The 18,879-nt window shown below is 47.8% G+C and overlaps 27 non-coding genes across 27 annotated transcripts; 11 read left to right on the plus strand and 16 right to left on the minus strand.

Moving 5' to 3' along the window:
- Positions 1-34: 34 nt before the first annotated feature.
- Positions 35-106, minus strand: trnad-guc (transfer RNA aspartic acid (anticodon GUC)). The gene has a single exon. It is a non-coding gene; the product is annotated as a tRNA-Asp (tRNA).
- A 569-nt stretch (positions 107-675) lies between these two features.
- On the minus strand, positions 676-746 carry trnag-gcc (transfer RNA glycine (anticodon GCC)). Its single transcript has one exon. It is a non-coding gene; the product is annotated as a tRNA-Gly (tRNA).
- A 399-nt stretch (positions 747-1,145) lies between these two features.
- On the plus strand, positions 1,146-1,261 carry LOC141286908 (U5 spliceosomal RNA). Its single transcript, XR_012339373.1, has one exon. It is a non-coding gene; the product is annotated as a U5 spliceosomal RNA (small nuclear RNA).
- A 680-nt stretch (positions 1,262-1,941) lies between these two features.
- trnad-guc (transfer RNA aspartic acid (anticodon GUC)) lies at positions 1,942-2,013 on the minus strand. The gene has a single exon. It is a non-coding gene; the product is annotated as a tRNA-Asp (tRNA).
- Positions 2,014-2,582: 569 nt separating this feature from the next.
- On the minus strand, positions 2,583-2,653 carry trnag-gcc (transfer RNA glycine (anticodon GCC)). The gene has a single exon. It is a non-coding gene; the product is annotated as a tRNA-Gly (tRNA).
- Positions 2,654-3,053: 400 nt separating this feature from the next.
- LOC141287946 (U5 spliceosomal RNA) lies at positions 3,054-3,169 on the plus strand. Its single transcript, XR_012339589.1, has one exon. It is a non-coding gene; the product is annotated as a U5 spliceosomal RNA (small nuclear RNA).
- Positions 3,170-3,849: 680 nt separating this feature from the next.
- On the minus strand, positions 3,850-3,921 carry trnad-guc (transfer RNA aspartic acid (anticodon GUC)). Its single transcript has one exon. It is a non-coding gene; the product is annotated as a tRNA-Asp (tRNA).
- Positions 3,922-4,491: 570 nt separating this feature from the next.
- Positions 4,492-4,562, minus strand: trnag-gcc (transfer RNA glycine (anticodon GCC)). Its single transcript has one exon. It is a non-coding gene; the product is annotated as a tRNA-Gly (tRNA).
- Positions 4,563-4,961: 399 nt separating this feature from the next.
- On the plus strand, positions 4,962-5,077 carry LOC141287959 (U5 spliceosomal RNA). Its single transcript, XR_012339591.1, has one exon. It is a non-coding gene; the product is annotated as a U5 spliceosomal RNA (small nuclear RNA).
- A 680-nt stretch (positions 5,078-5,757) lies between these two features.
- On the minus strand, positions 5,758-5,829 carry trnad-guc (transfer RNA aspartic acid (anticodon GUC)). The gene has a single exon. It is a non-coding gene; the product is annotated as a tRNA-Asp (tRNA).
- Positions 5,830-6,398: 569 nt separating this feature from the next.
- Positions 6,399-6,469, minus strand: trnag-gcc (transfer RNA glycine (anticodon GCC)). The gene has a single exon. It is a non-coding gene; the product is annotated as a tRNA-Gly (tRNA).
- A 399-nt stretch (positions 6,470-6,868) lies between these two features.
- Positions 6,869-6,984, plus strand: LOC141288564 (U5 spliceosomal RNA). The gene has a single exon (XR_012339703.1). It is a non-coding gene; the product is annotated as a U5 spliceosomal RNA (small nuclear RNA).
- Positions 6,985-7,664: 680 nt separating this feature from the next.
- trnad-guc (transfer RNA aspartic acid (anticodon GUC)) lies at positions 7,665-7,736 on the minus strand. The gene has a single exon. It is a non-coding gene; the product is annotated as a tRNA-Asp (tRNA).
- Positions 7,737-8,775: 1,039 nt separating this feature from the next.
- On the plus strand, positions 8,776-8,891 carry LOC141290466 (U5 spliceosomal RNA). The gene has a single exon (XR_012340157.1). It is a non-coding gene; the product is annotated as a U5 spliceosomal RNA (small nuclear RNA).
- Positions 8,892-9,396: 505 nt separating this feature from the next.
- Positions 9,397-9,468, plus strand: trnag-ucc (transfer RNA glycine (anticodon UCC)). Its single transcript has one exon. It is a non-coding gene; the product is annotated as a tRNA-Gly (tRNA).
- Positions 9,469-9,571: 103 nt separating this feature from the next.
- On the minus strand, positions 9,572-9,643 carry trnad-guc (transfer RNA aspartic acid (anticodon GUC)). Its single transcript has one exon. It is a non-coding gene; the product is annotated as a tRNA-Asp (tRNA).
- A 1,039-nt stretch (positions 9,644-10,682) lies between these two features.
- Positions 10,683-10,798, plus strand: LOC141287964 (U5 spliceosomal RNA). Its single transcript, XR_012339592.1, has one exon. It is a non-coding gene; the product is annotated as a U5 spliceosomal RNA (small nuclear RNA).
- A 680-nt stretch (positions 10,799-11,478) lies between these two features.
- trnad-guc (transfer RNA aspartic acid (anticodon GUC)) lies at positions 11,479-11,550 on the minus strand. The gene has a single exon. It is a non-coding gene; the product is annotated as a tRNA-Asp (tRNA).
- A 1,039-nt stretch (positions 11,551-12,589) lies between these two features.
- Positions 12,590-12,705, plus strand: LOC141287969 (U5 spliceosomal RNA). The gene has a single exon (XR_012339593.1). It is a non-coding gene; the product is annotated as a U5 spliceosomal RNA (small nuclear RNA).
- Positions 12,706-13,385: 680 nt separating this feature from the next.
- trnad-guc (transfer RNA aspartic acid (anticodon GUC)) lies at positions 13,386-13,457 on the minus strand. The gene has a single exon. It is a non-coding gene; the product is annotated as a tRNA-Asp (tRNA).
- A 569-nt stretch (positions 13,458-14,026) lies between these two features.
- On the minus strand, positions 14,027-14,097 carry trnag-gcc (transfer RNA glycine (anticodon GCC)). Its single transcript has one exon. It is a non-coding gene; the product is annotated as a tRNA-Gly (tRNA).
- A 399-nt stretch (positions 14,098-14,496) lies between these two features.
- LOC141287975 (U5 spliceosomal RNA) lies at positions 14,497-14,612 on the plus strand. Its single transcript, XR_012339596.1, has one exon. It is a non-coding gene; the product is annotated as a U5 spliceosomal RNA (small nuclear RNA).
- A 680-nt stretch (positions 14,613-15,292) lies between these two features.
- trnad-guc (transfer RNA aspartic acid (anticodon GUC)) lies at positions 15,293-15,364 on the minus strand. Its single transcript has one exon. It is a non-coding gene; the product is annotated as a tRNA-Asp (tRNA).
- A 569-nt stretch (positions 15,365-15,933) lies between these two features.
- trnag-gcc (transfer RNA glycine (anticodon GCC)) lies at positions 15,934-16,004 on the minus strand. The gene has a single exon. It is a non-coding gene; the product is annotated as a tRNA-Gly (tRNA).
- A 399-nt stretch (positions 16,005-16,403) lies between these two features.
- LOC141287982 (U5 spliceosomal RNA) lies at positions 16,404-16,519 on the plus strand. The gene has a single exon (XR_012339598.1). It is a non-coding gene; the product is annotated as a U5 spliceosomal RNA (small nuclear RNA).
- Positions 16,520-17,199: 680 nt separating this feature from the next.
- On the minus strand, positions 17,200-17,271 carry trnad-guc (transfer RNA aspartic acid (anticodon GUC)). The gene has a single exon. It is a non-coding gene; the product is annotated as a tRNA-Asp (tRNA).
- Positions 17,272-18,310: 1,039 nt separating this feature from the next.
- On the plus strand, positions 18,311-18,426 carry LOC141288885 (U5 spliceosomal RNA). Its single transcript, XR_012339763.1, has one exon. It is a non-coding gene; the product is annotated as a U5 spliceosomal RNA (small nuclear RNA).
- The last annotated feature ends 453 nt before the right edge of the window (positions 18,427-18,879 follow it).

Genomic DNA, 18,879 nt, shown 5'->3' on the forward strand with positions numbered 1-18,879 from the left:
GGATGAGTCGTTCAGCAGCAGCAAAGAGCTGGGTCTCCCCGTCGGGGAATCGAACCCCGGTCTTCCGCGTGACAGGCGGAGATACTGTCCACTATACTAACGAGGAGCTGTACCCGCTGTGCTTCGCCCCCAGCCGACTTGACTTCACCGACATCAGCATAAGGAGCCACTACTCCATGAAAAAAACAAATCAACCTGCCTTGATCTTATTGAGTCTCCCAATATCTTGAATGCTACACATTACAGGGGGTCCTCATTTGGACCGCTTTACTATTATTACTATTTTTTTTTACTTTTCATAATGGGAACATGAAAAAAAGGATGGGAAATCTTGTGGCAGTAACATCGCATTTACGTGGATCATATCGCCCACTGCTAGAATTCTACCACTGAACCACCAATGCTCGGAAAGGAGGGAGAACGTTTGGAATTAACACCGCATTTACGAGTATATTGCCCACTGCTAAACTTCGTCAACCTATAGATAAAGTGAACAAGTTTTATAGGCATTTGACGAATATAGACGGACTAATGAGTTTCTGAAAAGATTCGGCAGGGAACGGGGGTTGGTCGGTATGCAAAGGTTGGAGCTCCTTCAAGTAAATCAGGCTTCATTTTAAAGAACCTTACACACATGCAAGCACACACACAACTTAATTAAAAGCACTCCGTTCCTGCATTGGCCGGGAATCGGACCCGGGTCTCCCGCGTGGCAGGCGAGAATTCTACCACTGAACCACCAATGCTCGGCTGGGAGACTTTCGGCCTTCACATTGCCCTGGATTTAGTAATGGTGCGTAACTGTTACACGTCAAATCCAGGTAAAGGGGGGTTGGGTCAATATGCAAAGTTTGGAGCTCCTTCTAGCAAATCAGGCTTGGCCTTCAAGGCTCATTTTAAAGAATCCCACACACATGCAAACACACACCCCTTACTTAAAAGAACTCTGTTCCTGCATTTGCCCGGGAATCAGAGCCAGGCCTCCTGTGTGGCAGGCGAGAATGGATGATGGAAGAGACTTTTTAACTTTTACTCCTCCCATTTGGAGTGAGGGGGAGATGAAAATCTTATCGGCACCCTAGATTACCCTTTGTGAGTATAGTGGTTTACCACAGGGAGCGCACATGCTCAAGCGCATGGGCACACAACTCGAGTTTCTCTTCATAGACGCATAAATCTTTCGCCTTTTACTAAAGATTTCCGTGGAGGGGAACTTTTCCGAGTAACCTGTATTTTTGGGTGCTCTGCTCACAGCAGAGCTGCACTGCAGTTTCAATAGCAGACTAAATCTGACCACACACCAATGTGCATTGGAGCAAAGCGTGCATTCTCGTGGACCGTGTTTGCAGCCTTTGCGCTTCCTGTGTCGCAACTTCACATTTTTTTTCAGCCAGCATGGAAAGACAGCACTCTCATGACATGATGGGATCCAAACCTTGGGCTTCAGCTACTTTGGCCCTGTCAGTGACTTATGTACTTCCAGCATTCTTTTCTGCTCACAACAGAGCTGTATTGGAGTGTCAAGAGTAAAACTGGCCACCAGCCAATGGGCGGTGGAACGAAGCGCGCCTCACCACGTTCTGTACTTGCGGCCTTTGCGCTTTCTGGGTCGCAGCTCCAGATTTCTTTAGCCCGCATGGAAAGACAGCACTCTCTCGTACATGACGGGATACAAACAAAGATGGCTTCAGCTCCTTTTGCCCTATCAGTGACTTGTGCATTTCAAGCATTCTTTTCAGATGGCTAAAAGCTGGAGTCGGGAACTTGCGTTGGTGGTATAGTGGTGAGCATAGCTGTCTTCCAAGCAGTTGACCCGGGTTCGATTCCCGGCCAACGCATTTGTTTTGGCTCTGGCTGACGTTGAAGCAGAACTCCTTCTGTGACCTCTGTCAGCACCAAAATCTTTTGGATGAGTCGTTCAGCAGCAGCAAAGAGCTGGGTCTCCCCGTCGGGGAATCGAACCCCGGTCTTCCGCGTGACAGGCGGAGATACTGTCCACTATACTAACGAGGAGCTGTACCCGCTGTGCTTCGCCCCCAGCCGACTTGACTTCACCGACATCAGCATAAGGAGCCACTACTCCATGAAAAAAACAAATCAACCTGCCTTGATCTTATTGAGTCTCCCAATATCTTGAATGCTACACATTACAGGGGGTCCTCATTTGGACCACTTTACTATTATTACTATTTTTTTTTACTTTTCATAATGGGAACATGAAAAAAAGGATGGGAAATCTTGTGGCAGTAACATCGCATTTACGTGGATCATATCGCCCACTGCTAGAATTCTACCACTGAACCACCAATGCTCGGAAAGGAGGGAGAACGTTTGGAATTAACACCGCATTTACGAGTATATTGCCCACTGCTAAACTTCGTCAACCTATAGATAAAGTGAACAAGTTTTATAGGCATTTGACGAATATAGACGGACTAATGAGTTTCTGAAAAGATTCGGCAGGGAACGGGGGTTGGTCGGTATGCAAAGGTTGGAGCTCCTTCAAGTAAATCAGGCTTCATTTTAAAGAACCTTACACACATGCAAGCACACACACAACTTAATTAAAAGCACTCCGTTCCTGCATTGGCCGGGAATCGGACCCGGGTCTCCCGCGTGGCAGGCGAGAATTCTACCACTGAACCACCAATGCTCGGCTGGGAGACTTTCGGCCTTCACATTGCCCTGGATTTAGTAATGGTGCGTAACTGTTACACGTCAAATCCAGGTAAAGGGGGGGTTGGGTCAATATGCAAAGTTTGGAGCTCCTTCTAGCAAATCAGGCTTGGCCTTCAAGGCTCATTTTAAAGAATCCCACACACATGCAAACACACACCCCTTACTTAAAAGAACTCTGTTCCTGCATTTGCCCGGGAATCAGAGCCAGGCCTCCTGTGTGGCAGGCGAGAATGGATGATGGAAGAGACTTTTTAACTTTTACTCCTCCCATTTGGAGTGAGGGGGAGATGAAAATCTTATCGGCACCCTAGATTACCCTTTGTGAGTATAGTGGTTTACCACAGGGAGCGCACATGCTCAAGCGCATGGGCACACAACTCGAGTTTCTCTTCATAGACGCATAAATCTTTCGCCTTTTACTAAAGATTTCCGTGGAGGGGAACCTTTCCGAGTGACCTGTATTTTTGGGTGCTCTGCTCACAGCAGAGCTGCACTGCAGTTTCAATAGCAGACTAAATCTGACCACACACCAATGTGCATTGGAGCAAAGCGTGCATTCTCGTGGACCGTGTTTGCAGCCTTTGCGCTTCCTGTGTCGCAACTTCACATTTTTTTTCAGCCAGCATGGAAAGACAGCACTCTCATGACATGATGGGATCCAAACCTTGGGCTTCAGCTACTTTGGCCCTGTCAGTGACTTATGTACTTCCAGCATTCTTTTCTGCTCACAACAGAGCTGTATTGGAGTGTCAAGAGTAAAACTGGCCACCAGCCAATGGGCGGTGGAACGAAGCGCGCCTCACCACGTTCTGTACTTGCGGCCTTTGCGCTTTCTGGGTCGCAGCTCCAGATTTCTTTAGCCCGCATGGAAAGACAGCACTCTCTCGTACATGACGGGATACAAACAAAGATGGCTTCAGCTCCTTTTGCCCTATCAGTGACTTGTGCATTTCAAGCATTCTTTTCAGATGGCTAAAAGCTGGAGTCGGGAACTTGCGTTGGTGGTATAGTGGTGAGCATAGCTGTCTTCCAAGCAGTTGACACGGGTTCGATTCCCGGCCAACGCATTTGTTTTGGCTCTGGCTGACGTTGAAGCAGAACTCCTTCTGTGACCTCTGTCAGCACCAAAATCTTTTGGATGAGTCGTTCAGCAGCAGCAAAGAGCTGGGTCTCCCCGTCGGGGAATCGAACCCCGGTCTTCCGCGTGACAGGCGGAGATACTGTCCACTATACTAACGAGGAGCTGTACCCGCTGTGCTTCGCCCCCAGCCGACTTGACTTCACCGACATCAGCATAAGGAGCCACTACTCCATGAAAAAAACAAATCAACCTGCCTTGATCTTATTGAGTCTCCCAATATCTTGAATGCTACACATTACAGGGGGTCCTCATTTGGACCGCTTTACTATTATTACTATTTTTTTTTTACTTTTCATAATGGGAACATGAAAAAAAGGATGGGAAATCTTGTGGCAGTAACATCGCATTTACGTGGATCATATCGCCCACTGCTAGAATTCTACCACTGAACCACCAATGCTCGGAAAGGAGGGAGAACGTTTGGAATTAACACCGCATTTACGAGTATATTGCCCACTGCTAAACTTCGTCAACCTATAGATAAAGTGAACAAGTTTTATAGGCATTTGACGAATATAGACGGACTAATGAGTTTCTGAAAAGATTCGGCAGGGAACGGGGGTTGGTCGGTATGCAAAGGTTGGAGCTCCTTCAAGTAAATCAGGCTTCATTTTAAAGAACCTTACACACATGCAAGCACACACACAACTTAATTAAAAGCACTCCGTTCCTGCATTGGCCGGGAATCGGACCCGGGTCTCCCGCGTGGCAGGCGAGAATTCTACCACTGAACCACCAATGCTCGGCTGGGAGACTTTCGGCCTTCACATTGCCCTGGATTTAGTAATGGTGCGTAACTGTTACACGTCAAATCCAGGTAAAGGGGGGTTGGGTCAATATGCAAAGTTTGGAGCTCCTTCTAGCAAATCAGGCTTGGCCTTCAAGGCTCATTTTAAAGAATCCCACACACATGCAAACACACACCCCTTACTTAAAAGAACTCTGTTCCTGCATTTGCCCGGGAATCAGAGCCAGGCCTCCTGTGTGGCAGGCGAGAATGGATGATGGAAGAGACTTTTTAACTTTTACTCCTCCCATTTGGAGTGAGGGGGAGATGAAAATCTTATCGGCACCCTAGATTACCCTTTGTGAGTATAGTGGTTTACCACAGGGAGCGCACATGCTCAAGCGCATGGGCACACAACTCGAGTTTCTCTTCATAGACGCATAAATCTTTCGCCTTTTACTAAAGATTTCCGTGGAGGGGAACCTTTCCGAGTGACCTGTATTTTTGGGTGCTCTGCTCACAGCAGAGCTGCACTGCAGTTTCAATAGCAGACTAAATCTGACCACACACCAATGTGCATTGGAGCAAAGCGTGCATTCTCGTGGACCGTGTTTGCAGCCTTTGCGCTTCCTGTGTCGCAACTTCACATTTTTTTTCAGCCAGCATGGAAAGACAGCACTCTCATGACATGATGGGATCCAAACCTTGGGCTTCAGCTACTTTGGCCCTGTCAGTGACTTATGTACTTCCAGCATTCTTTTCTGCTCACAACAGAGCTGTATTGGAGTGTCAAGAGTAAAACTGGCCACCAGCCAATGGGCGGTGGAACGAAGCGCGCCTCACCACGTTCTGTACTTGCGGCCTTTGCGCTTTCTGCGTCGCAGCTCCAGATTTCTTTAGCCCGCATGGAAAGACAGCACTCTCTCGTACATGACGGGATACAAACAAAGATGGCTTCAGCTCCTTTTGCCCTATCAGTGACTTGTGCATTTCAAGCATTCTTTTCAGATGGCTAAAAGCTGGAGTCGGGAACTTGCGTTGGTGGTATAGTGGTGAGCATAGCTGTCTTCCAAGCAGTTGACCCGGGTTCGATTCCCGGCCAACGCATTTGTTTTGGCTCTGGCTGACGTTGAAGCAGAACTCCTTCTGTGACCTCTGTCAGCACCAAAATCTTTTGGATGAGTCGTTCAGCAGCAGCAAAGAGCTGGGTCTCCCCGTCGGGGAATCGAACCCCGGTCTTCCGCGTGACAGGCGGAGATACTGTCCACTATACTAACGAGGAGCTGTACCCGCTGTGCTTCGCCCCCAGCCGACTTGACTTCACCGACATCAGCATAAGGAGCCACTACTCCATGAAAAAAACAAATCAACCTGCCTTGATCTTATTGAGTCTCCCAATATCTTGAATGCTACACATTACAGGGGGTCCTCATTTGGACCACTTTACTATTATTACTATTTTTTTTTACTTTTCATAATGGGAACATGAAAAAAAGGATGGGAAATCTTGTGGCAGTAACATCGCATTTACGTGGATCATATCGCCCACTGCTAGAATTCTACCACTGAACCACCAATGCTCGGAAAGGAGGGAGAACGTTTGGAATTAACACCGCATTTACGAGTATATTGCCCACTGCTAAACTTCGTCAACCTATAGATAAAGTGAACAAGTTTTATAGGCATTTGACGAATATAGACGGACTAATGAGTTTCTGAAAAGATTCGGCAGGGAACGGGGGTTGGTCGGTATGCAAAGGTTGGAGCTCCTTCAAGTAAATCAGGCTTCATTTTAAAGAACCTTACACACATGCAAGCACACACACAACTTAATTAAAAGCACTCCGTTCCTGCATTGGCCGGGAATCGGACCCGGGTCTCCCGCGTGGCAGGCGAGAATTCTACCACTGAACCACCAATGCTCGGCTGGGAGACTTTCGGCCTTCACATTGCCCTGGATTTAGTAATGGTGCGTAACTGTTACACGTCAAATCCAGGTAAAGGGGGGTTGGGTCAATATGCAAAGTTTGGAGCTCCTTCTAGCAAATCAGGCTTGGCCTTCAAGGCTCATTTTAAAGAATCCCACACACATGCAAACACACACCCCTTACTTAAAAGAACTCTGTTCCTGCATTTGCCCGGGAATCAGAGCCAGGCCTCCTGTGTGGCAGGCGAGAATGGATGATGGAAGAGACTTTTTAACTTTTACTCCTCCCATTTGGAGTGAGGGGGAGATGAAAATCTTATCGGCACCCTAGATTACCCTTTGTGAGTATAGTGGTTTACCACAGGGAGCGCACATGCTCAAGCGCATGGGCACACAACTCGAGTTTCTCTTCATAGACGCATAAATCTTTCGCCTTTTACTAAAGATTTCCGTGGAGGGGAACCTTTCCGAGTGACCTGTGTTTTTGGGTGCTCTGCTCACAGCAGAGCTGCACTGCAGTTTCAATAGCAGACTAAATCTGACCACACACCAATGTGCATTGGAGCAAAGCGTGCATTCTCGTGGACCGTGTTTGCAGCCTTTGCGCTTCCTGTGTCGCAACTTCACATTTTTTTTCAGCCAGCATGGAAAGACAGCACTCTCATGACATGATGGGATCCAAACCTTGGGCTTCAGCTACTTTGGCCCTGTCAGTGACTTATGTACTTCCAGCATTCTTTTCTGCTCACAACAGAGCTGTATTGGAGTGTCAAGAGTAAAACTGGCCACCAGCCAATGGGCGGTGGAACGAAGCGCGCCTCACCACGTTCTGTACTTGCGGCCTTTGCGCTTTCTGCGTCGCAGCTCCAGATTTCTTTAGCCCGCATGGAAAGACAGCACTCTCTCGTACATGACGGGATACAAACAAAGATGGCTTCAGCTCCTTTTGCCCTATCAGTGACTTGTGCATTTCAAGCATTCTTTTCAGATGGCTAAAAGCTGGAGTCGGGAACTTGCGTTGGTGGTATAGTGGTGAGCATTGCTGTCTTCCAAGCAGTTGACCCGGGTTCGATTCCCAGCCTACGCATTTGTTTTGGCTCTGGCTGACGTTGAAGCAGAACTCCTTCTGTGACCTCTGTCAGCACCAAAATCTTTTGGATGAGTCGTTCAGCAGCAGCAAAGAGCTGGGTCTCCCCGTCGGGGAATCGAACCCCGGTCTTCCGCGTGACAGGCGGAGATACTGTCCACTATACTAACGAGGAGCTGTACCCGCTGTGCTTCGCCCCCAGCCGACTTGACTTCACCGACATCAGCATAAGGAGCCACTACTCCATGAAAAAAACAAATCAACCTGCCTTGATCTTATTGAGTCTCCCAATATCTTGAATGCTACACATTACAGGGGGTCCTCATTTGGACCGCTTTACTATTATTACTATTTTTTTTTACTTTTCATAATGGGAACATGAAAAAAAGGATGGGAAATCATGTGGCAGTAACATCGCATTTACGTGGATCATATCGCCCACTGCTAGAATTCTACCACTGAACCACCAATGCTCGGAAAGGAGGGAGAACGTTTGGAATTAACACCGCATTTACGAGTATATTGCCCACTGCTAAACTTCGTCAACCTATAGATAAAGTGAACAAGTTTTATAGGCATTTGACGAATATAGACGGACTAATGAGTTTCTGAAATGATTCGGCAGGGAACGGGGGTTGGTCGGTATGCAAAGGTTGGAGCTCCTTCAATTAAATCAGGCTTCATTTTAAAGAACCTTACACACATGCAAGCACACACACAACTTAATTAAAAGCACTCCGTTCCTGCATTGGCCGGGAATCGGACCCGGGTCTCCCGCGTGGCAGGCGAGAATACTACCACTGAACCACCAATGCTCGGCTGGGAGACTTTCGGCCTTCACATTGCCCTGGATTTAGTAATGGTGCGTAACTGTTACACGTCAAATCCAGGTAAAGGGGGGTTGGGTCAATATGCAAAGTTTGGAGCTCCTTCTAGCAAATCAGGCTTGGCCTTCAAGGCTCATTTTAAAGAATCCCACACACATGCAAACACACACCCCTTACTTAAAAGAACTCTGTTCCTGCATTTGCCCGGGAATCAGAGCCAGGCCTCCTGTGTGGCAGGCGAGAATGGATGATGGAAGAGACTTTTTAACTTTTACTCCTCCCATTTGGAGTGAGGGGGAGATGAAAATCTTATCGGCACCCTAGATTACCCTTTGTGAGTATAGTGGTTTACCACAGGGAGCGCACATGCTCAAGCGCATGGGCACACAACTCGAGTTTCTCTTCATAGACGCATAGATCTTTCGCCTTTTACTAAAGATTTCCGTGGAGGGGAACCTTTCCGAGTGACCTGTATTTTTGGGTGCTCTGCTCACAGCAAAGCTGCACTGCAGTTTCAATAGCAGACTAAATCTGACCACACACCAATGTGCATTGGAGCAAAGCGTGCTTTCTTGTGGACCGTGTTTGCAGCCTTTGCGCTTCCTGTGTCACAACTTCACATTTTTTTTCAGCCAGCATGGAAAGACAGCACTCTCATGACATGATGGGATCCAAACCTTGGGCTTCAGCTACTTTGGCCCTGTCAGTGACTTATGTACTTCCAGCATTCTTTTCAGCTCACAACAGAGCTGTATTGGAGTGTCAAGAGTAAAACTGGCCACCAGCCAATGGGCGGTGGAACGAAGCGCGCCTCACCACGTTCTGTACTTGCGGCCTTTGCGCTTTCTGCGTCGCAGCTCCAGATTTCTTTAGCCCGCATGGAAAGACAGCACTCTCTCGTACATGACGGGATACAAACAAAGATGGCTTCAGCTCCTTTTGCCCTATCAGTGACTTGTGCATTTCAAGCATTCTTTTCAGATGGCTAAAAGCTGGAGTTGGGAACTTGCGTTGGTGGTATAGTGGTGAGCATAGCTGCCTTCCAAGCAGTTGACCCGGGTTCGATTCCCGGCCAACGCATTTGTTTTGGCTCTGGCTGACGTTGAAGCAGAACTCCTTCTGTGACCTCTGTCAGCACCAAAATCTTTTGGATGAGTCGTTCAGCAGCAGCAAAGAGCTGGGTCTCCCCGTCGGGGAATCGAACCCCGGTCTTCCGCGTGACAGGCGGAGATACTGTCCACTATACTAACGAGGAGCTGTACCCGCTGTGCTTCGCCCCCAGCCGACTTGACTTCACCGACATCAGCATAAGGAGCCACTACTCCATGAAAAAAACAAATCAACCTGCCTTGATCTTATTGAGTCTCCCAATATCTTGAATGCTACATATTACAGGGGGTCCTCATTTGGACCACTTTACTATTATTACTATTTTTTTTTACTTTTCATAATGGGAACATGAAAAAAAGGATGGGAAATCATGTGGCAGTAACATCGCATTTACGTGGATCATATCGCCCACTGCTAGAATTCTACCACTGAACCACCAATGCTCGGAAAGGAGGGAGAACGTTTGGAATTAACACCGCATTTACGAGTATATTGCCCACTGCTAAACTTCGTCAACCTATAGATAAAGTGAACAAGTTTTATAGGCATTTGACGAATATAGACGGACTAATGAGTTTCTGAAAAGATTCGGCAGGGAACGGGGGTTGGTCGGTATGCAAAGGTTGGAGCTCCTTCAAGTAAATCAGGCTTCATTTTAAAGAACCTTACACACATGCAAGCACACACACAACTTAATTAAAAGCACTCCGTTCCTGCATTGGCCGGGAATCGGACCCGGGTCTCCCGCGTGGCAGGCGAGAATACTACCACTGAACCACCAATGCTCGGCTGGGAGACTTTCGGCCTTCACATTGCCCTGGATTTAGTAATGGTGCGTAACTGTTACACGTCAAATCCAGGTAAAGGGGGGTTGGGTCAATATGCAAAGTTTGGAGCTCCTTCTAGCAAATCAGGCTTGGCCTTCAAGGCTCATTTTAAAGAATCCCACACACATGCAAACACACACCCCTTACTTAAAAGAACTCTGTTCCTGCATTTGCCCGGGAATCAGAGCCAGGCCTCCTGTGTGGCAGGCGAGAATGGATGATGGAAGAGACTTTTTAACTTTTACTCCTCCCATTTGGAGTGAGGGGGAGATGAAAATCTTATCGGCACCCTAGATTACCCTTTGTGAGTATAGTGGTTTACCACAGGGAGCGCACATGCTCAAGCGCATGGGCACACAACTCGAGTTTCTCTTCATAGACGCATAAATCTTTCGCCTTTTACTAAAGATTTCCGTGGAGGGGAACCTTTCCGAGTGACCTGTATTTTTGGGTGCTCTGCTCACAGCAGAGCTGCACTGCAGTTTCAATAGCAGACTAAATCTGACCACACACCAATGTGCATTGGAGCAAAGCGTGCTTTCTCGTGGACCGTGTTTGCAGCCTTTGCGCTTCCTGTGTCGCAACTTCACATTTTTTTTCAGCCAGCATGGAAAGACAGCACTCTCATGACATGATGGGATCCAAACCTTGGGCTTCAGCTACTTTGGCCCTGTCAGTGACTTATGTACTTCCAGCATTCTTTTCTGCTCACAACAGAGCTGTATTGGAGTGTCAAGAGTAAAACTGGCCACCAGCCAATGGGCGGTGGAACGAAGCGCGCCTCACCACGTTCTGTACTTGCGGCCTTTGCGCTTTCTGCGTCGCAGCTCCAGATTTCTTTAGCCCGCATGGAAAGACAGCACTCTCTCGTACATGACGGGATACAAACAAAGATGGCTTCAGCTCCTTTTGCCCTATCAGTGACTTGTGCATTTCAAGCATTCTTTTCAGATGGCTAAAAGCTGGAGTCGGGAACTTGCGTTGGTGGTATAGTGGTGAGCATAGCTGTCTTCCAAGCAGTTGACCCGGGTTCGATTCCCGGCCAACGCATTTGTTTTGGCTCTGGCTGACGTTGAAGCAGAACTCCTTCTGTGACCTCTGTCAGCACCAAAATCTTTTGGATGAGTCGTTCAGCAGCAGCAAAGAGCTGGGTCTCCCCGTCGGGGAATCGAACCCCGGTCTTCCGCGTGACAGGCGGAGATACTGTCCACTATACTAACGAGGAGCTGTACCCGCTGTGCTTCGCCCCCAGCCGACTTGACTTCACCGACATCAGCATAAGGAGCCACTACTCCATGAAAAAAACAAATCAACCTGCCTTGATCTTATTGAGTCTCCCAATATCTTGAATGCTACATATTACAGGGGGTCCTCATTTGGACCACTTTACTATTATTACTATTTTTTTTTACTTTTCATAATGGGAACATGAAAAAAAGGATGGGAAATCATGTGGCAGTAACATCGCATTTACGTGGATCATATCGCCCACTGCTAGAATTCTACCACTGAACCACCAATGCTCGGAAAGGAGGGAGAACGTTTGGAATTAACACCGCATTTACGAGTATATTGCCCACTGCTAAACTTCGTCAACCTATAGATAAAGTGAACAAGTTTTATAGGCATTTGACGAATATAGACGGACTAATGAGTTTCTGAAAAGATTCGGCAGGGAACGGGGGTTGGTCGGTATGCAAAGGTTGGAGCTCCTTCAAGTAAATCAGGCTTCATTTTAAAGAACCTTACACACATGCAAGCACACACACAACTTAATTAAAAGCACTCCGTTCCTGCATTGGCCGGGAATCGGACCCGGGTCTCCCGCGTGGCAGGCGAGAATACTACCACTGAACCACCAATGCTCGGCTGGGAGACTTTCGGCCTTCACATTGCCCTGGATTTAGTAATGGTGCGTAACTGTTACACGTCAAATCCAGGTAAAGGGGGGTTGGGTCAATATGCAAAGTTTGGAGCTCCTTCTAGCAAATCAGGCTTGGCCTTCAAGGCTCATTTTAAAGAATCCCACACACATGCAAACACACACCCCTTACTTAAAAGAACTCTGTTCCTGCATTTGCCCGGGAATCAGAGCCAGGCCTCCTGTGTGGCAGGCGAGAATGGATGATGGAAGAGACTTTTTAACTTTTACTCCTCCCATTTGGAGTGAGGGGGAGATGAAAATCTTATCGGCACCCTAGATTACCCTTTGTGAGTATAGTGGTTTACCACAGGGAGCGCACATGCTCAAGCGCATGGGCACACAACTCGAGTTTCTCTTCATAGACGCATAAATCTTTCGCCTTTTACTAAAGATTTCCGTGGAGGGGAACCTTTCCGAGTGACCTGTATTTTTGGGTGCTCTGCTCACAGCAGAGCTGCACTGCAGTTTCAATAGCAGACTAAATCTGACCACACACCAATGTGCATTGGAGCAAAGCGTGCTTTCTCGTGGACCGTGTTTGCAGCCTTTGCGCTTCCTGTGTCGCAACTTCACATTTTTTTTCAGCCAGCATGGAAAGACAGCACTCTCATGACATGATGGGATCCAAACCTTGGGCTTCAGCTACTTTGGCCCTGTCAGTGACTTATGTACTTCCAGCATTCTTTTCTGCTCACAACAGAGCTGTATTGGAGTGTCAAGAGTAAAACTGGCCACCAGCCAATGGGCGGTGGAACGAAGCGCGCCTCACCACGTTCTGTACTTGCGGCCTTTGCGCTTTCTGGGTCGCAGCTCCAGATTTCTTTAGCCCGCATGGAAAGACAGCACTCTCTCGTACATGACGGGATACAAACAAAGATGGCTTCAGCTCCATTTGCCCTATCAGTGACTTGTGCATTTCAAGCATTCTTTTCAGATGGCTAAAAGCTGGAGTCGGGAACTTGCGTTGGTGGTATAGTGGTGAGCATAGCTGTCTTCCAAGCAGTTGACCCGGGTTCGATTCCCGGCCAACGCATTTGTTTTGGCTCTGGCTGACGTTGAAGCAGAACTCCTTCTGTGACCTCTGTCAGCACCAAAATCTTTTGGATGAGTCGTTCAGCAGCAGCAAAGAGCTGGGTCTCCCCGTCGGGGAATCGAACCCCGGTCTTCCGCGTGACAGGCGGAGATACTGTCCACTATACTAACGAGGAGCTGTACCCGCTGTGCTTCGCCCCCAGCCGACTTGACTTCACCGACATCAGCATAAGGAGCCACTACTCCATGAAAAAAACAAATCAACCTGCCTTGATCTTATTGAGTCTCCCAATATCTTGAATGCTACACATTACAGGGGGTCCTCATTTGGACCACTTTACTATTATTACTATTTTTTTTTACTTTTCATAATGGGAACATGAAAAAAAGGATGGGAAATCTTGTGGCAGTAACATCGCATTTACGTGGATCATATCGCCCACTGCTAGAATTCTACCACTGAACCACCATTGCTCAGAAAGGAGGGAGAACGTTTGGAATTAACACCACATTTACGAGTATATTGCCCACTGCTAAACTTCGTCAACCTATAGATAAAGTGAACAAGTTTTATAGGCATTTGACGAATATAGACGGACTAATGAGTTTCTGAAAAGATTCGGCAGGGAACGGGGGTTGGTCGGTATGCAAAGGTTGGAGCTCCTTCAAGTAAATCAGGCTTCATTTTAAAGAACCTTACACACATGCAAGCACACACACAACTTAATTAAAAGCACTCCGTTCCTGCATTGGCCGGGAATCGGACCCGGGTCTCCCGCGTGGCAGGCGAGAATTCTACCACTGAACCACCAATGCTCGGCTGGGAGACTTTCGGCCTTCACATTGCCCTGGATTTAGTAATGGTGCGTAACTGTTACACGTCAAATCCAGGTAAAGGGGGGTTGGGTCAATATGCAAAGTTTGGAGCTCCTTCTAGCAAATCAGGCTTGGCCTTCAAGGCTCATTTTAAAGAATCCCACACACATGCAAACACACACCCCTTACTTAAAAGAACTCTGTTCCTGCATTTGCCCGGGAATCAGAGCCAGGCCTCCTGTGTGGCAGGCGAGAATGGATGATGGAAGAGACTTTTTAACTTTTACTCCTCCCATTTGGAGTGAGGGGGAGATGAAAATCTTATCGGCACCCTAGATTACCCTTTGTGAGTATAGTGGTTTACCACAGGGAGCGCACATGCTCAAGCGCATGGGCACACAACTCGAGTTTCTCTTCATAGACGCATAAATCTTTCGCCTTTTACTAAAGATTTCCGTGGAGGGGAACCTTTCCGAGTGACCTGTATTTTTGGGTGCTCTGCTCACAGCAGAGCTGCACTGCAGTTTCAATAGCAGACTAAATCTGACCACACACCAATGTGCATTGGAGCAAAGCGTGCATTCTCGTGGACCGTGTTTGCAGCCTTTGCGCTTCCTGTGTCGCAACTTCACATTTTTTTTCAGCCAGCATGGAAAGACAGCACTCTCATGACATGATGGGATCCAAACCTTGGGCTTCAGCTACTTTGGCCCTGTCAGTGACTTATGTACTTCCAGCATTCTTTTCTGCTCACAACAGAGCTGTATTGGAGTGTCAAGAGTAAAACTGGCCACCAGCCAATGGGCGGTGGAACGAAGCGCGCCTCACCACGTTCTGTACTTGCGGCCTTTGCGCTTTCTGCGTCGCAGCTCCAGATTTCTTTAGCCCGCATGGAAAGACAGCACTCTCTCGTACATGACGGGATACAAACAAAGATGGCTTCAGCTCCTTTTGCCCTATCAGTGACTTGTGCATTTCAAGCATTCTTTTCAGATGGCTAAAAGCTGGAGTCGGGAACTTGCGTTGGTGGTATAGTGGTGAGCATAGCTGTCTTCCAAGCAGTTGACCCGGGTTCGATTCCCGGCCAACGCATTTGTTTTGGCTCTGGCTGACGTTGAAGCAGAACTCCTTCTGTGACCTCTGTCAGCACCAAAATCTTTTGGATGAGTCGTTCAGCAGCAGCAAAGAGCTGGGTCTCCCCGTCGGGGAATCGAACCCCGGTCTTCCGCGTGACAGGCGGAGATACTGTCCACTATACTAACGAGGAGCTGTACCCGCTGTGCTTCGCCCCCAGCCGACTTGACTTCACCGACATCAGCATAAGGAGCCACTACTCCATGAAAAAAACAAATCAACCTGCCTTGATCTTATTGAGTCTCCCAATATCTTGAATGCTACACATTACAGGGGGTCCTCATTTGGACCACTTTACTATTATTACTATTTTTTTTTACTTTTCATAATGGGAACATGAAAAAAAGGATGGGAAATCTTGTGGCAGTAACATCGCATTTACGTGGATCATATCGCCCACTGCTAGAATTCTACCACTGAACCACCAATGCTCGGAAAGGAGGGAGAACGTTTGGAATTAACACCGCATTTACGAGTATATTGCCCACTGCTAAACTTCGTCAACCTATAGATAAAGTGAACAAGTTTTATAGGCATTTGACGAATATAGACGGACTAATGAGTTTCTGAAAAGATTCGGCAGGGAACGGGGGTTGGTCGGTATGCAAAGGTTGGAGCTCCTTCAAGTAAATCAGGCTTCATTTTAAAGAACCTTACACACATGCAAGCACACACACAACTTAATTAAAAGCACTCCGTTCCTGCATTGGCCGGGAATCGGACCCGGGTCTCCCGCGTGGCAGGCGAGAATTCTACCACTGAACCACCAATGCTCGGCTGGGAGACTTTCGGCCTTCACATTGCCCTGGATTTAGTAATGGTGCGTAACTGTTACACGTCAAATCCAGGTAAAGGGGGGTTGGGTCAATATGCAAAGTTTGGAGCTCCTTCTAGCAAATCAGGCTTGGCCTTCAAGGCTCATTTTAAAGAATCCCACACACATGCAAACACACACCCCTTACTTAAAAGAACTCTGTTCCTGCATTTGCCCGGGAATCAGAGCCAGGCCTCCTGTGTGGCAGGCGAGAATGGATGATGGAAGAGACTTTTTAACTTTTACTCCTCCCATTTGGAGTGAGGGGGAGATGAAAATCTTATCGGCACCCTAGATTACCCTTTGTGAGTATAGTGGTTTACCACAGGGAGCGCACATGCTCAAGCGCATGGGCACACAACTCGAGTTTCTCTTCATAGACGCATAAATCTTTCGCCTTTTACTAAAGATTTCCGTGGAGGGGAACCTTTCCGAGTGACCTGTATTTTTGGGTGCTCTGCTCACAGCAGAGCTGCACTGCAGTTTCAATAGCAGACTAAATCTGACCACACACCAATGTGCATTGGAGCAAAGCGTGCATTCTCGTGGACCGTGTTTGCAGCCTTTGCGCTTCCTGTGTCGCAACTTCACATTTTTTTTCAGCCAGCATGGAAAGACAGCACTCTCATGACATGATGGGATCCAAACCTTGGGCTTCAGCTACTTTGGCCCTGTCAGTGACTTATGTACTTCCAGCATTCTTTTCTGCTCACAACAGAGCTGTATTGGAGTGTCAAGAGTAAAACTGGCCACCAGCCAATGGGCGGTGGAACGAAGCGCGCCTCACCACGTTCTGTACTTGCGGCCTTTGCGCTTTCTGCGTCGCAGCTCCAGATTTCTTTAGCCCGCATGGAAAGACAGCACTCTCTCGTACATGACGGGATACAAACAAAGATGGCTTCAGCTCCTTTTGCCCTATCAGTGACTTGTGCATTTCAAGCATTCTTTTCAGATGGCTAAAAGCTGGAGTCGGGAACTTGCGTTGGTGGTATAGTGGTGAGCATTGCTGTCTTCCAAGCAGTTGACCCGGGTTCGATTCCCAGCCTACGCATTTGTTTTGGCTCTGGCTGACGTTGAAGCAGAACTCCTTCTGTGACCTCTGTCAGCACCAAAATCTTTTGGATGAGTCGTTCAGCAGCAGCAAAGAGCTGCGTCTCCCCGTCGGGGAATCGAACCCCGGTCTTCCGCGTGACAGGCGGAGATACTGTCCACTATACTAACGAGGAGCTGTACCCGCTGTGCTTCGCCCCCAGCCGACTTGACTTCACCGACATCAGCATAAGGAGCCACTACTCCATGAAAAAAACAAATCAACCTGCCTTGATCTTATTGAGTCTCCCAATATCTTGAATGCTACACATTACAGGGGGTCCTCATTTGGACCGCTTTACTATTATTACTATTTTTTTTTACTTTTCATAATGGGAACATGAAAAAAAGGATGGGAAATCATGTGGCAGTAACATCGCATTTACGTGGATCATATCGCCCACTGCTAGAATTCTACCACTGAACCACCAATGCTCGGAAAGGAGGGAGAACGTTTGGAATTAACACCGCATTTACGAGTATATTGCCCACTGCTAAACTTCGTCAACCTATAGATAAAGTGAACAAGTTTTATAGGCATTTGACGAATATAGACGGACTAATGAGTTTCTGAAATGATTCGGCAGGGAAGGGGGGTTGGTCGGTATGCAAAGGTTGGAGCTCCTTCAATTAAATCAGGCTTCATTTTAAAGAACCTTACACACATGCAAGCACACACACAACTTAATTAAAAGCACTCCGTTCCTGCATTGGCCGGGAATCGGACCCGGGTCTCCCGCGTGGCAGGCGAGAATACTACCACTGAACCACCAATGCTCGGCTGGGAGACTTTCGGCCTTCACATTGCCCTGGATTTAGTAATGGTGCGTAACTGTTACACGTCAAATCCAGGTAAAGGGGGGTTGGGTCAATATGCAAAGTTTGGAGCTCCTTCTAGCAAATCAGGCTTGGCCTTCAAGGCTCATTTTAAAGAATCCCACACACATGCAAACACACACCCCTTACTTAAAAGAACTCTGTTCCTGCATTTGCCCGGGAATCAGAGCCAGGCCTCCTGTGTGGCAGGCGAGAATGGATGATGGAAGAGACTTTTTAACTTTTACTCCTCCCATTTGGAGTGAGGGGGAGATGAAAATCTTATCGGCACCCTAGATTACCCTTTGTGAGTATAGTGGTTTACCACAGGGAGCGCACATGCTCAAGCGCATGGGCACACAACTCGAGTTTCTCTTCATAGACGCATAAATCTTTCGCCTTTTACTAAAGATTTCCGTGGAGGGGAACCTTTCCGAGTGACCTGTATTTTTGGGTGCTCTGCTCACAGCAAAGCTGCACTGCAGTTTCAATAGCAGACTAAATCTGACCACACACCAATGTGCATTGGAGCAAAGCGTGCTTTCTTGTGGACCGTGTTTGCAGCCTTTGCGCTTCCTGTGTCACAACTTCACATTTTTTTTCAGCCAGCATGGAAAGACAGCACTCTCATGACATGATGGGATCCAAACCTTGGGCTTCAGCTACTTTGGCCCTGTCAGTGACTTATGTACTTCCAGCATTCTTTTCAGCTCACAACAGAGCTGTATTGGAGTGTCAAGAGTAAAACTGGCCACCAGCCAATGGGCGGTGGAACGAAGCGCGCCTCACCACGTTCTGTACTTGCGGCCTTTGCGCTTTCTGCGTCGCAGCTCCAGATTTCTTTAGCCCGCATGGAAAGACAGCACTCTCTCGTACATGACGGGATACAAACAAAGATGGCTTCAGCTCCTTTTGCCCTATCAGTGACT

This window comes from Garra rufa, chromosome 1, assembly GCF_049309525.1.
Source record: "Garra rufa chromosome 1, GarRuf1.0, whole genome shotgun sequence".
In the NCBI taxonomy this organism is placed as follows: domain Eukaryota; kingdom Metazoa; phylum Chordata; class Actinopteri; order Cypriniformes; family Cyprinidae; genus Garra; species Garra rufa.